The sequence below is a fragment of the Leuresthes tenuis genome, unplaced genomic scaffold (assembly GCF_036924035.1).
Source record: "Leuresthes tenuis unplaced genomic scaffold, fLeuTen1.0.hap1 SCAF_23, whole genome shotgun sequence".
Taxonomy (NCBI): domain Eukaryota; kingdom Metazoa; phylum Chordata; class Actinopteri; order Atheriniformes; family Atherinopsidae; genus Leuresthes; species Leuresthes tenuis.
The window spans coordinates 17,391,654-17,406,911 of record NW_027325377.1 but is presented as its reverse complement, the minus strand read 5'-3'; the positions used below and the strand labels follow the sequence as shown (position 1 = coordinate 17,406,911).

Sequence of the window (15,258 nt, the reverse complement as noted above, 5' to 3'; positions counted from 1 at the left end):
GAGTAGCTTTTTCTCCAGCATATTTCAACACAGTCCATACATCTTAAACAAAAAGAAGACAACATGTAAATGTTCCAGGCAGCTCAGCTCCATATCTCACTCAGCTAATTCAGTACATGTTAGAAGAACATGAGGGTAAATCCTCACCGGCACAACCCCGGGCAGGATTCTGTTTCCTCCTCAGTTTTGCTTTTATTTAATATTACATTTGCTTATTTTATTTTATTTACATCTACTTTACTCAACTCTGTCTTCAGAAAGTCCATATCCAATACCACTAACATCTTCAGAATATTGTACACGCTAACACACATACGGGCACATCATATATAGGGTGCATACAATTGCCAAGACATGCCCATTTTATTGAGAAGGTTACTTTGAAATGTAATGGGGGAACTAGTTACTATGTTAAAATATGACAAGTATTTTATTTTCTTTATCAAACTAATTTAACTCACTTAATTTGGTTGTTAGTGTTAATTAGGCATTAAAGCTAAAAGAAAACTGCTGCTAAAAAAGCGTTTCAATCTACAGCAAGAAGCTGTAAATTAATGTTTTTCTCCTATATCTTTCAAAGGTGTTCTTGTCCAGCAGTGTGGCCAGTTGATTGGTCGGTCAGTCACAGACACCACAGACTAAAGTTGTTTACACAGATGATGCAAAATGCATTGGAAAGGTGCTGCAATCTCATAAAAAAACTAATAAAAAAAAAACTACATTTGAGCGTACACTTCCCAAAGGAAGAAGTCTGCCTACAAGTAGATACGTCTTATTATTAGCCCATCCTGACCTTGCTGGTGTTGCACTCAAGTTTGTCACTAAGTTGCATCGTCTGGCAACCCAAAGACGGCACTTCTGCACAGCAAAAAGATGCAAAGCAACACAACAGATGTACAATTATACAAACTATGTAAGCTTTAAAGTAAATTATACACAAATTAGGTGCACTCCCTGAAACAGAATTCCATATATATGTATATATAAGATTTTGAAATACAAAAACTTACAAGTATTAATAAATGGATTAATAAATCATATAATGCATGTATTTCGAGTTGCACAGTATTGTAGAGTATAAATTTCAGTGTGATAATGGCTTTGCGGTCAAAACTTCATTCGTCTTGTAGTGTGTACTTGTATCATTTTCCTGATGGGAGACGTTTCAACGGCTTATTGGAAGAGTTATATATTTTTCTTTCAGTAATTTTATCCATTATAATGACATTTCTGATGTAAATCAATAACGTAACTGTGTTACTCTCCAACACTGCTTGTCCAGTACTTACACTAATGCACAGCTACTGAGAATGGTAAAACATTTGTGGCCTAAAGCTCTCAGTCCACACAGCTCAACTGTCCTGTAAATGATGTTTTTATTTTTTTTTAAATATATAAGCTATTTTGATTCATTTTTTATATTAAGTTCATTTCTATCTCACACAGTTAACAGTTGTAAAACTTTAGAAAAAAAAAACAAACTTGCAGCTTACACCCCCAGATGACAGTTTTAAATTAAACTTTAATTTATACGATGTCACGCCACTCCCCATGGAACCACAAAAGATCCAACTTTTTCCACATAGGCAGACACGCTCCCACAGACCTGTAAACACACTTTGATGTGTAAAATCAAGAGTTTCCCTTTAAAGTCGTTTGATGTTTTTGAACCAGCGGATCTGTAATAGCAGCGATTGTCAGAGGCACACTAATGCATTTGAATGAGCTAAGAGTCAGGAAAGATCATCCGTATAATTTATAAACAGTGGTGCAAAGTAAGTGGGAATGGTAAAAGCAAGATTGAGTATTAATAGAAACAAACTAACAGCTATGTAAATGAAGGAGCTTTCATTTTAATCCTCAGACAAGAGATTCGATTTCATTTTGTTTGTGTAACACAAATGTACACCCCCACAGATAAAGATTTCGAGCACAATCTCTGGCTCAGAATAATTTCTGTATATAAATAATACCCCGGCATTACACTGTGCACCTTCATAGATGCCTACAGCCAAACACAGGTTGTCCTCAAATGGGAATTAAATGTCATATTTAATAACAATCACATTAGCAGAGAGAATGCACCTCTGCTTTTGTGTGCAGAAGTTCGCTTTCAGGGTGGAGGATAAGCCTGAGAAGTCTGCTGATCATCAGGCAGCACAATAAATAACAAACCACTGTGATTGACTGGTGAATTGTCCAGAGTGCAGCTCGCCCAATACCAGCTTTGATCGACTCCTAACCCCTGTGACTCTAAACAGGATGAAACAAGTATAGAAAATGGATGGGTGATTAGAGAAAGAGGTTAGCAGAGGTTTGCCTCTTATATACACCGTTCCCTTTCATCTAAAACAGAAAAACTCTTATAACAAAAGTAACTGTCTTAGACCCAATGATGAGCTCCATCGCCATCCAATCCTAATGAGTAGCAGTTTGTATTGTTGCAGTATTTTAGTCACAGATCAAAGCTGCTTCTTATTCCTCTGAGTCACATGTTGGCTCTCCTCAGTCTTCTCACCACAGGGGAGGAGTTTCTCAGATTTTACAGGGAAAAAAACAAGCGGAGGGCTCCAGCTAATGGTTATTTTCACAACTGACTAATCGCGTGGTCTATATAAAAACATAGAGAACCATTTAAATAATCAGCAGGTTGTCAGATCAGAAGCTCTGCATTTCCAACTTCTCTGGCTTTGGCCCCTCAATCAAAAGATATACTTTCTGGCCTTGTTATGCGTCAGATGCCACAAGATGAAATCAGATTGTATCTTTTCAATCTTTATCTTCTGACCCTAAGGTGGGAGCCTGAGCCTCTGGCAAGAAAACGCTGGTCAAAACTGCTGACCTACACAGAAAGAAGTTAATAAAAACGAAGAATTGATTACAGTATTGAGTGGGGTGATGAACCCTTGCAGCCAAATATCACCTGAGTCTGCTGTCTCACCTGGATTTGCAAGGTGTTCTGTGTAGCTCAATCTCTTTGTTTAACTGTCTGACTCATAACTTTCCTGTTTTAGTTCGCTCTTGCTGTTCTCAGAATCATTTTTTCCGAACACGGCAGGTGGCCATTATCAGAAGAAAAGCTTTAAAATAACCTCAATGTAAAGTGCTGAGTGCTTAACATCAGACAAACAAAGTTAGCCAGTAACCGGGGAACACCGTGGAGCATTTAGCAGCTAAACAGACGTGAAGTATGTTAGTCTCAGGACCTAATGGAAACCAAAAAGTGGAATTATTTACCCACAATGTAATTATCTTTAAAGGTAGTGATTCCTTTATTTAAAATGTCATGGAGTACTTCTTTGATTGACATATTTCTTGCTCAAATGGTGTCTTGTAGACTTTCTTCATGCCACCACAGCACATCTTTAAGCTGTATTTTAATAGTCTCTCTGCATCTCTAATTGCCTTTCCTCCTGTGTGTCATTTGCTAAAAGAAGCCTTGTTGAGACCACGAGTGGTTAAAAAAGATCTCATGACAACTAAAACAGACAGTATTCAGGTACTTTCTCTGTGAAAGAAGTCTGAAATCCTATCATGACTGTAAAAAATGAAATCCTCTGTTAGAACTCATCTGAGATAGTCCTGAGGAGGCCGCACATACGGCTCCAGAGATGGAAGCTGTTCCAAATGTTTGATGATGTTCCACTGTCTTTTTGGGCACTTGAGATTTAGCTACAAATAAAGAGAATCTCTATGGTAATACATCCTCGTTTGCCAGTCTTTCTTATTTGCAGCAAAGTAGCCAGAAGGCACAAGGTTCATTAGACATGAAATATAGCATCCTGCCCAAACAGAGACACATCTTTTACACCCCCTCCTCTGTCTTGTGTTGGTATGAAATCACTTTGAACTCTCTGCTACCACTTAAAGGTCAAGAAAAAGCGGTACAGAAATATAGACTTACCTGTTTCTTAAAGGTGTAATCTATAGTGTTTGTACACTATAACAAGTGGGAAATACTAAATCATTTTATCATTGAAGTTATTAATAAGGGACATTTCTAGCTTTCCAAGAGCTAACAAATAATCTGACATCCTGGATTAAGTTGCCCATCTGAGATTATCACACAATCTGTATGTATATTTATATATATATATATACAGTTATCAGCTTGCAAGTAACAGATAAGTTTGCTATTTCAGTTGGTAATTTAGAAAAAAAATTCAAAGTAGTTTATGTAACATCATCATCAGTTTGGAGTCTTATTAAAATACATAACCCAATTTGTTTAAGCAGGATGGCCTCACAGACTTTCCTTTAAACTAACTCTTTGTCAGAAAGTGAGCATTAAAATTGACCATCACGACAAAGATGGGTGGCAAACTAGATATAAAATTCAGGGCTTTCAGCTTCACAAAATCCCCTATAGTCACATGGAAAAAACAAATGGTAATAGTGGCAATTTGAATTTGAATTACGTAATGCAGATGGATCTGTGGCTCTAACACTAGTGGGGTGAGAAGAGGCTCCTGTATTGTATTTTGTTGCTGTGGATTGCAGTTGCGGGCTGGTGATTTAAGGCAGCGCACATGAATTTGTGCACTCACATCCTGTTGAGCTCTGAAGTGAAGTGTTATTGCTTTGAAGAAGAGTGAATTGTTAAGTCAAAGTATAGGAGCGACCACAGTATTTCTGTACCTTTTATGAGAGGTAAATGGCCACTGTTGCTCTTATAAAAGTCCTCCACTACTTTGGAAACTGTGGAAATGCGCAACACTGTATTTGCAGCCTGTCAGTCCGATGGGGATGAAACCTTATTTTTGCAAGCTGTCTCGTTATTGTTTGAAAACTCATCTCATAATACAGTCTTGGCAGAAAGCGTAAGAGAGCACAAATACCATCCGAATCACAGAGTTGATTTTGTTTCACTACCAATTTAAAAAAAGTTTTATCTCCCAAGAGACAAATTAATCAATGTTATGTTGTATCGAGGCTGTTGTGCTGTCCCATCAAGATCATTTGCTTTTCCTCTTAATTTGTCACCGATCTGTAGGTTTGTTTTCCAGAGGGATTAAAGAGCTCATAAAAATGAAACATTCTGGAGGAGGATACACAAAAGCCCAATGGATTTTGCACAACCTAATGACTTCTAAGGTTATTAATGTCTCAATAAGTATGTTTAGTTTTTTAACTGGCATGACTAAATCCATTAGCTACAACTTATTAACTGACAAGTTAGACAATGGCACTGATACTGACAATAGGATGGTCAGTTTGACACAGCAGGCAGACAACGCTGACGTGACGCAGCACATTGATGCGCAATAATCTGGATGGCCTCCTGAGTCCTGATGGCCATCTGGATCTCACAGAGCCGCAGACATGAGCGCATGAAAAAATGAACAGCTGTCTCTTTTTCAATGACTGTAAGCCCATAAAAATTCATAGAATCAGGGGTGGGTTGCTGAAAGTGCCGCTGAAGCGTCTCAAACACAGCGCCCATTTCCTGGTTGCCTGACCAGCAGCTCGCCATGCAGCGGAAAGAGCTCTCTTCATGGCACTCTCTGCCCACTAAGTGGTGCTCCAGAGAGGGGAGCTGGCACTCTAAGCTTGCAATAAAAGGTCCATTTGGTAGCTGGACATTTATCGATACAAATATTGTAGTTCCAGAATAACAGGAAGCTGAGCTGTAAGAGAACCTGGCTGCCACTGCGTGGCCTCTTGATGGCATGACCTGTTCAGTCATGCGTAAGTGTTCATCTGTGAGTGACAGAGAGACGCAGCGCGTGGCACCGCTGCTCTGGCTGCTTTATGTTTGATGCATGATAACACCTTTTGAAACACGACTGACTGATACTATCATGCAAAAGCTCAGTGTGCTGTTTGGTATTCAGATGTACACCGCTTCATCGGCATGTCAAGTGGAACTTGGCTGTGCTGCTTATCACTGTTACATTCTGTCTGAGGAAGGAGAGGGACAGATAGGAAGAGACACCGTCAAGCTGCGTCTGCCGATGAGAAGGCTGGATAATTGAGTTTAAAAAATGAAAACCTCACATCAAAATACTGCTAATATTTTTTCCTGTTTGGAAAATTATGTAATAAATAGGCATTTCAAAGTCCCCCTCTGCTAAATAGCTACTTTTTCATCTTGTTAACATGTTTATATGCATCACCATTAGCCTCAGAAATATGAGGTCATACTAATGTTCCATGTATTCTGTTGGGAGAAACCAGCACCCACCAATCCTCACTACTTGCAGGGTGGGGCCCTCGCCAGCTGTAGGAAAAGCTGGGTCAAGCAAGGTGAAGAAGCAAGTGGGTATGTTTCCGTCTGGTTGCCCAAATAGCAGATGTGACATGCTCCGTTTATGACTGCGATAGCATGAAATCAAGTTCTGTAGGCCTTTATGTTTAGCCGAAGATCTTTAACTACAGCAGAAGTGGATTCAGTTTTTTTTGGAGACATTGCAGGAAACAGGACTGCGGGCTTCATTTTCCAGAAAAAAACATTTCACAAATTCTGTGAAATGTCTGTGAAAATATGCAAAATGAAAATTAGATTCAACATTTTGCTTTACAGTTTGGCCAGTTTTTTATTCACTGGAAAAATACACACAACGCTTTAAAATAGGCTAATGAGGTAGTATGTGGTCAATGCTTTTTTTTTTTCTTTGCTGGCTATAATTGGTGGTTCATCAAAGAATTTCTTAATTATTTTTTTCCCCTCATTAGTTGGGGAATTGCTGTGCAGTCTAGAGTCCAAAATCGAAGCCGAGAGCTAATGACATCAGCACAATCTTTATCCTCTCACACATGTAATGAGGTACAGGAAAAGTCTGAGAAGCTTTACAGTGATGTAACATGAGAAAGACACACAAACACACAGAGACGAAACCATTAGAGAATGAGGTCTTCACCTGAGAGTGTTTTAGATGAAACCCTCCCCTCTGTCCTCTCATCCTTTGCTCTGCTGCTTCCTCTGGCGTGCCCCACAGCTTACACCTGGAAGGGAAAATATAGATTTTATTTTAAGCTCAGAGGTCATAGCAGTTACACAGTGACTTTAAACTGAGTCCCCACCCCCCCCAAAAAAGCAACAAAAGCATAAACTGAAAGACAAAGTGCCACTGTGTGAATCATTCACATTAAAATCCAGCCAAGTCAGCAGAAAATCACAGCAATAGAGGATGTCAAGTTCAGATTCATTCTGAGCCAGTGGATTAAGAAAGTGGATCACTTCCTTTAGCTGATGAGGATCTTAAAGGGACAGTAACAAATGTGGAACCTCTGTTTATTAGTAGCAACATTACAACACTAATCTGTAAACAATCTTAAAAGTCTGAATTGATCTGTAGCTTTTTCACACTTTTTCTAGAGCTGTTGCAACGCAAGCTTCAATAAACTAACAATGAATACAGCAAGCAGTGAGAAAGCATTTCTATTTCCAAAGGTAATATGGCAGCCATACATTAAAATGAATAACTGTTAAGACAAAGTTCAATCAGCGTATTTTACTTGGCTTTTCAAGGTGCTAGCTGTAAAGTGTTTAAGATTGTGCTGCATCAGTGATCCCCACCTTTCTCCCAGTGAGAGCAGTGAGAGGTACTGAAAGGATGAGAGCTCCAGCTGAGATATGAGGCTTTAATAGCTCTAATATACTGTGCAATGGGGTTAAACCGTCTCATGCCCTATACGGCATTAAAATCAGTTCTCCGAGTAACTGAGAACCAGAATCAGCTCAGAACTCTGTTTTTCTGTTCAAGCTAACCCTTAAAGCCTTGAAAGATATGAATCACTAAAACCATAACTGGAGGCAATACGATACGTATGTGTTCACATTCTTAAAATAGCGTAAATGCATGTGTCATGTGGCACACCAAGAGACCGTCTTCTCACCTGGTGCGCATCAGAAGAATGTCTTTAGCACATTTTAAAGACAGTAAAGTTACATTTATAGCGAGCTGAGAAGTTTCCATTTTTTTCAAATTGCTACACAGAGACTGGCTCACAATAAAAAACTTCTGCGGTTAAAAGCTTCACTTTGAATGCTTTTTATTCAGCACATGTGCGCCGACATTGCACTTTGCAGCATCACACATCTACCATTTATGCAGCTTGTTGTGCCTCCAGTACTTCTATGTCACACTGCATTTATTAGATAACAACACCCTTTAAAAGTGTTTGTTCAGATCAGGTCGATGTCATAAATGTGACAGAAATGTGACTCGAGCAGATCTGAAGTATGTTAACGTCTGAATCTCTACTCTTTTCGTTCAGGTCAGTGAATGCACTTTTGGACAAACAGAAACATTAGTAAACTCTTTTTTTTTTGCATACAGAGCAGGAAAGCAGCATCCAGTCCCAAACAAACTTGGGATGCATCGTCTCCACAGTTTGTTTTAGAAAAATATGCCTGGCCTTAAAAAGCAGATTTTATGATGGCTCAGCCACGTATGTAATTTTTCTACGCCACTTCATTTTTGTTCTTATGTTGTAATAAATGTAGATGAAATAACAACACCAGTTGGCAAATATTCGCTTACTATGGGGCTCTGATCAAGAAGTTTGACAAACTCAGCTGTTGTATCAAAGGTTGTCTAACAAACTCTGACATGCAGACAGGAGTCAGGAAATCTATTCCCCCATCATAAACAGTTTAGCTCTCTACTTTTGCCCTCAGAAGATAGTTTGTCGACATGCAAATACACACTTTTTCAAGCTCTTTAAGGTCTTCACTTCCATGTTGTCCTCAACTAAAACTAAACTGCTGATTCAAAGGTCAAGGATAAACTTTCATTTCTGATTTTTAAACATATTCTTAAAGCAGAGGGGTCAGAATGAAGTGAAAACCTGTGCAAGTTTGAGAAAGCTAGGCAGCTGCAATCAGCTGAGGGGCGTGTCATCCAGAGGAACTTTGTCATCTTTGCCGGACAGCAGCTTGCAAACATCAACAGACGCAGACTTTAAAGTGCACTAACTTCAGAGCTAACTGTGAAATACAGAGTACCCCGTCTGGCAGGGATTATAAAGTCTCTTCTATTTTGTCAGGAGCTATATTTGACTCTCACTTTCTGAAGTTTTTTGTTTTTTTACAGCACCTTTGAGCTGTTGCCGATATTTAAATATTACCTTAAATGAACTAAAATTAACCAACCAAATAAACAAAGGATTACAGTTTGATTAAGTGAAACCCTGACCTGCTGGTGGGGCTACAGGTAAAACTGAGAGATCGACAAAATGTAAGGAAAATATATAGAATAACTGCAGATACAGTTCAGACTGACTGACGAACCTAAGCTGCCATCCCTAAAGCCACTGCATGCATTAGCTTTAGGACAAATCTAGAGGATAAGATGCGACATGCTAAAATAAACAGAAAACATGGCATCGGCACTGTGAAGGTCACGTTATTTTTGAGACTTTTACAGTTAGACAAATAACCCTTCATCCGGAGGCGACGAGGAGTTTGTCATTAAAAATTAGCAGGGGTGTGATGGACAGATTAAGCCGCAGGAGCAACTGGAGCCTGCGTGAGGTGAAGCCAGTGTGGTGTGTCTGATTGGGAAACCATGAGGTATTTAGAGCCATAAGTGTGACTGACGGTTTTGATTGCAGAGTAGTTAGGACGTGGAATGAGCAGGGAAACAGAGATTAAATTGGACTGGGGAGAGGTAGAAGACACTGTCGCAGCTACCAGCCAGATGAAAGTGACATCCAAAGACCCTGCTCTCCAAACGACTGCGGGACTGTAATTGTGTATCACAAAACCTCTGTTCAGGTTGAATTGGAAAGAAATGAACGGCAATGATAGGACTCTTTATGTTGGGAAAATATAAACCCACTTTAATAGCTTAAGGCCACTTTGATTTAGGCATGTAAACACAGTTTTGTTTGACTTGTGGAAATAAATTTTCTTGGCATTATTTGCTTAAATAGCTCAAAGATATTTTTCCAGATTTTGATTTTTAGTGTCAAGGCAGACCACTGACAAGGCATCAAGTTCTTAGTGCAGATTTAAATTAGTAATACCCCTCATATGGACATTTGCAGTGCAAGACAAAACAATTCCTGGAACATTACTTACTATTCCTAAGATTAGAATCAAATGAAATAATTTTACATGGAAATATCCTGCCATCAGTTCTAGTACTATCTTATATACAAAATCTTTTATCAAATGTTTTGTGGACAGCTGAAAGGGATTTGAAGCAAATGGATGGACCTGTTGCTGGATGACTAACAGAGCATCACTTTCAGTCAGCATCATGGAGAAGGAGTGCTTTCGTGACCTGATCCACTTAGACATTTTCAGTTTGAAGATGGGTTGATCTAGAATCTCTCTCTATAGATGGAAGGCTCACAGAAATTAAATGGGGGCTGCAGTGGCCGCTGGATATTAGCAACAACAATAATAACAATAGTGTTGTTTAACCAATACCAGCTGGAACAAAACTCCTTTGGCAATCTCCCATTAACTGTGTACGCTAATATATTCCCCCGAGGATAAACACTGGAGTATTACTGGAATTACTTGGAGTACTGCATTTGTTCAACAATAGAATTAATTTGGTACAATTTAGCTTGCAATTGTGCACACACTGTACTGACGGATGCTTTCCGACTGTCACTTTTCTGACACATTTCATTCCGTCTCCACTTAAATTTGCTGTTTGAATATTTGGATGAGCCTGAGGAAAAGTTTGTTTTTTTTACATAACATTGTTCTCCAATAATTGGCCAAATACCTCTGGCATATTTGACATAAACTGCCTTAACTCTTGAACAAATAGTAATAACGATGGCTCCCTGCACCCTTCTATTTCTTTCTGGAGGAATTTTTATTGCCATTTCCAATTTATAAAAAGCAGTTTGTCTCTCTTAATATGTTTCATGATATCCAAACTCTTCTTTACAAACTATCTTTTGCTGAGGCTGGAACAAGAAGCCATTGAGAAGTTTTTGAGGTCGGCATGCATTTTCTTGAGCTGATTTGTCCTACAAATTGGTAGGACGATGATGGGATAGTGACCGATTGCCAGACAGGAGGAACCGCTAGCAGAGCTGATGGGGCGATAATTAGGTCTTTCCGGGATTCTCCGAAGGATGTGGGGATGTGTTGATGTTTTATGGCTTCATATTACTCCTAATCAGGTGCTAGTTGTGGACCAGCAGGAGAGCTAACAGCAAGGGATCAGGAGGGAAATGATAGTGCCGAATGGCATGAGGAGAGGAAAAGGAATGATGGCTTTAGAGTGTTGCTGGTGAACGTTGCGGCACGGCAGCATGCGTGTGTGTGTGTGTGGCAAAAGAGAGCACGTGGGTGTGCTCCTGACCAGCCAAGTGCATGTAACAGCCAAAGTGTTTCTAAAGAAAATGTTCTCAATCTGCTGTTGTACTATCCTATTGTACAACGTATCCCTGAGAGAGCGTCACTAAATAGCTTGCCTGCTTCCCACAGCAGGAGGGATCAGTGACAAATCCCCCAGAAGAGGAAAATGATAATCTTGAGGAGCAGGAAGTTGTCCCACAGGAGATGAAAATGCTCGGCAACTTTTTTTCCCCTGCTGCTTTTAAAGTCTCACTCCAGAATAACTTTGACCAAAAAAAAAAGAACATTTTTCTGTTCTTCATTTAAAGACTTAAGTGATTACGGAGATTTTTAATCATGCTCCATTCACAAACAGCAATTAGTGTTTTCTAAAATGTATCGATCCAGTCAAGCTGGCAGTTTTGACTAACTCCACTCCGTCAATCACAGCTGGACTTCTCACCGCTTTATTATTTTCATTAAGTGATTGAAAAATCCTTTCCAGTCAGACCAGTTTGATAAATGGATACAGAAAACTCTCCTTTCTTCAGAGCTGCCAACACGACATGGAAAGAGTTCTGAATATCTAAATGTACAACCGTAATAAATTAATATAGCTTTGCATGTCCAAGTTTTTTGTCAAATTCAAGCTGCATTAAAAGGCAAATCTTAAAATATGTTTAAAGCTCCAAAAATATCACCCATGACCGTGAGTTTTTCTGTCCAACAGATCTGGTGTAAATTAGTTTTTCTAACCACAATGTGTGTAAATCCAACAGTGTTATGGGAATCAGCAAAAGCACAGCCCCTCTGTTGGTGGCAACTCCTGTCAAGCATAGCACTGAAGACTTCCATACCTCATTAAGATATGATTATCCCATCTCCCCAGGAGTAATGTAATTAGTGTAACCGGGGTGGAGGAGGGGTGGAGCAGAGAGGCTGCCCCAGCCTCAACAGCTCATCTCCTACAAGCTTAGAGACCTACATACTGAGTCACCAACTTAATCCTGAGTCAGCCGTCACCTTTTCACTGTCTGCCAACTACTCGTCACAACCACAGAGGACCGGAAACTTCTGCATGAAATTCCCTTTAGTGCCAAAAAAAAACCAGAGCTCGGTCTGAGCGGTTGCGATAGACTGAACACGAGGAACGAGACACAGAATCAGTGCCGCATCTACTGTCACATGACTTTACGTGTCTTGATCCCCCCCGAGCCTTTCTATCCGAGCTCACAGGTCACAGCTGAGATATTCTGGACACTGCAGCCAATTTGAATGACCTTTCAGATTAAATGTCGCTTTTGTTTTCAGTTCACTTTCAACCGTGGCCGTTGAGTCATTTCAACATGAAATATGCATGCAAACGTAACCGCTTTTTTTGGTGAATTAATCATTACAGTTTTACAGAGCCTTCTAGTGCGCTGGGTCTCTCCTGTGGTGCAGTTTGAGATATCTAGTCACAAAATATTGAACAAAGTAAATATCCTCTTTTAATCTGCAGATGGCAGCATTAACTGTTCTAATTCTCTTTGGCTCAAGAAGGCAAATGAATCTGTGTCCTTTCCGGAGAAAACATCCATCCTGCCCAGACCCACAGTTCCACAGTCTTCTCTTTCCTTTTCTTCCCCACTTGTTTATATTTACACTTTGTCCAAAGCCAGCTGTTCTCCCCCAGGTTCATATTACAAGATGAAGCAAGTGGAATTCCGCTTAATTAGGACCTGAGGGCAAAAGCAGAGAAAGTTACTTCACACAATTAATCTCAGCCCACGAAGGCAGCGTGAGGGTAGAGTGTTTTGAAAAAGACAGATGGGGTTTAATTTACAAGGAGATCATCTTATTTGTGTGAACATTTTCAGTATGCTGAGAAAAAGACAACACTAGCAGCCCACAAAAGCATTTAAGCCCCTTGGACTTGTTGGTTGTAAAGCTAAAGGCAAGTCAGGTATAAGGTGCAGTTTATATTATGACGAGCTCATATCCACAGCATGAGCAAGCCTTTCCACAGTGGATTTATTGGTGCACTGCGAATATGAAAATATCATAAAGAACTGACTGGTGATGAAATTATTAACTTTCTCTGATGTATCACCAGTTGTTTGTCATGTTTTCCTCCTGTCTGAGTCTGCAAAATGTCTCTATCCTTTTATAGGCCACACAGTGTTTTACCATGTACTACATATATTACATCCAGCACTGAGTAAAAGTCTTGGGCCTTGGCTGCTTTTTGGTTCATTTTAAGTCCACTCCTTCTACCTGACCATCGTCAGAGGAGTATATTTTTAGTTTTTAAGCCATTTAACACTGACCTATGAATCAATGAAAAAAGGCACCTAACTCAAGGGATGAACCAGCGTTGTGACTACACAAAAAAATCAGTTTGATTTGGTTGCTTTTAAAAGGTGAGTAAGAAAAGTTATTTTTAACTGATTTGTGCCAAAACGCCTCAAATCGGTTTGAGGCGTTTGCCTGTACAGTGTCTGATCAGGTAATCCAGTTAATCCATCAGAGGAGATGTTTCTGCATGCAAACACCCCATGAATACGTAACCTATTCAAATTATTCATGTATTTGTTGACTGCATCCGAACTTGCCAGTATATCGGTGGGTGTTCTCAGCTATTTCCATGTTGGCAGTAACAACTAAACTCTAGTTTGAAATTTGAAAGCTGACACGCACAATAGTTGCAAGACGGATACTTTTAGTTTATCTCCATCTGAAAAAATATTTTTATATATATATATATATATATATATATATGTGTGTATGTGTGTGTGTGTGTGTGGTAATAAAGTTGTTACATTTGAGAAAGGTCAGGTCAGCTTGTATCTATCTTTTTTATGAAGTAAAGAAGAAGGACCATACAACTTTTAATGCCAAAAAAAAAGTATCTTTTCATAAACGCATGACTGACCAGCGAACAGCAACTACATCAAACTTCTGTTTGGTCCATTAGTCTTTATAGCAGCTGTTGTGTCCTGTGCACTCACTTGTCAACACATCTCTTCCACTGCTACAAGCTTATACATGTCTGCGAGCACTGAGGAGGGGCATGCTTTATAGATTTCCCATTGGGGGTTTATCTTCTTGATCAGAGGGCCGGGATGGAGACGACAGCCGCATGATTTATTCTCCTCCTCCTGAGCGAGGCAGCAGGACAAGGACATAGTGACCGATCTTAAACTCTGCCTCAGATAAACCCGCTTGTGTCCGTGCGTGTGCATTTGAGTGATGCTCGTTTCAGCATGAGCGTTTAAGCTGATGAGTGATGCTGGTGTCTGTCGGTGCCAAGGAGACTGATGCAGGAGCTCAGGCCTTCCTCAGACCTCACCCTCTCTCAGAGCCCTGTTTTGACACCTGGTTGTCATTGTTTGAGTCTTAATGATGTTCAGATGCTCGTTGATTTATAGCAGATGCTTTGCTGAAGGCCACTCCACCCTGACAAAATTGAAAGTCTGAAATCAGCCGTAAACTCTTGTCTTTAAACATAACCAGTCAACAGAGTAAGCGACATTCACATTTTAACTGAATACACCAGGATCAAAAATCTGCTCACTGTTGCTCTGCTGGCATGTGTCAATTCATGTTGCTGCTATTTCACTGGTTTATAGTGCTGACGAATGATGTCCTTTCACTTTTATATACCACCTCTCATTGGCATGTGCCGAATCTTAGTGATATAACTCTACACCCCCTCCTCTCTCACCAGCACTGCAAATTTCCTCCAGAGCTGATAGATGAAACTTTGCACTTGGGCCTACTTCCTTGGATGTTTATTCAGCCTGTGACAGTAGATCGTCTCTGCTTTCTGCAACTTCTCAGTATCCATTTCCAAGGTTAGACTCCTTGCTCTGCTCAGCTAAATGCAGACACATTTCCTCCCCAAATCCATGAGATCCACCTCTACACAAACAGGTTTTTTTCCATCAGGATGTACCATTTCCACAATCCTATCCTGAGAATGGGGACGATTTTTGACAAACGCACCCTCTTGGTGATTCAGTAGA

General features: G+C 39.9%; 1 protein-coding gene across 1 annotated transcript in view; it reads left to right on the top strand.

The window, feature by feature from the left end:
* Nucleotides 1-15,258, top strand: part of lhfpl3 (LHFPL tetraspan subfamily member 3) — a 32,652-nt gene that overhangs the window by 1,783 nt on the left and 15,611 nt on the right. The gene's annotated exons all lie outside the window — the stretch shown is intronic.